The sequence below is a fragment of the Penaeus monodon genome, chromosome 29 (assembly GCF_015228065.2).
Source record: "Penaeus monodon isolate SGIC_2016 chromosome 29, NSTDA_Pmon_1, whole genome shotgun sequence".
NCBI lineage: Eukaryota > Metazoa > Arthropoda > Malacostraca > Decapoda > Penaeidae > Penaeus > Penaeus monodon.
The window spans coordinates 24,013,451-24,013,687 of NC_051414.1; the positions used below are offsets into that span (position 1 = coordinate 24,013,451).

Genomic DNA, 237 nt, shown 5'->3' on the forward strand with positions numbered 1-237 from the left:
TCTGTCTATATATGTAAATTATAATCTCATGATTACAAATGTATCTCATGCACAATATACTACATGCATTACATTCGTCTTTAATGGAACATTTCACATTCATCCACGACAAGAAATACGAAGCATGTAAAAGTTTATCTCTTTTCGGAAAAAAAAAGTTTCGTTGGAATGAGATGGATCAGAAGACATGGAGTGACAGCGTGGAAGGAAGTAGGGAAGTGTATCTGATTAAATATT

At 32.9% G+C, this 237-nt stretch overlaps 1 protein-coding gene across 1 annotated transcript in view; it reads right to left on the bottom strand.

Annotated features, from left to right (window-relative positions):
* Window positions 1–237, bottom strand: part of LOC119591778 (synaptotagmin-10-like) — a 54,479-nt gene that overhangs the window by 7,265 nt on the left and 46,977 nt on the right. The gene's annotated exons all lie outside the window — the stretch shown is intronic.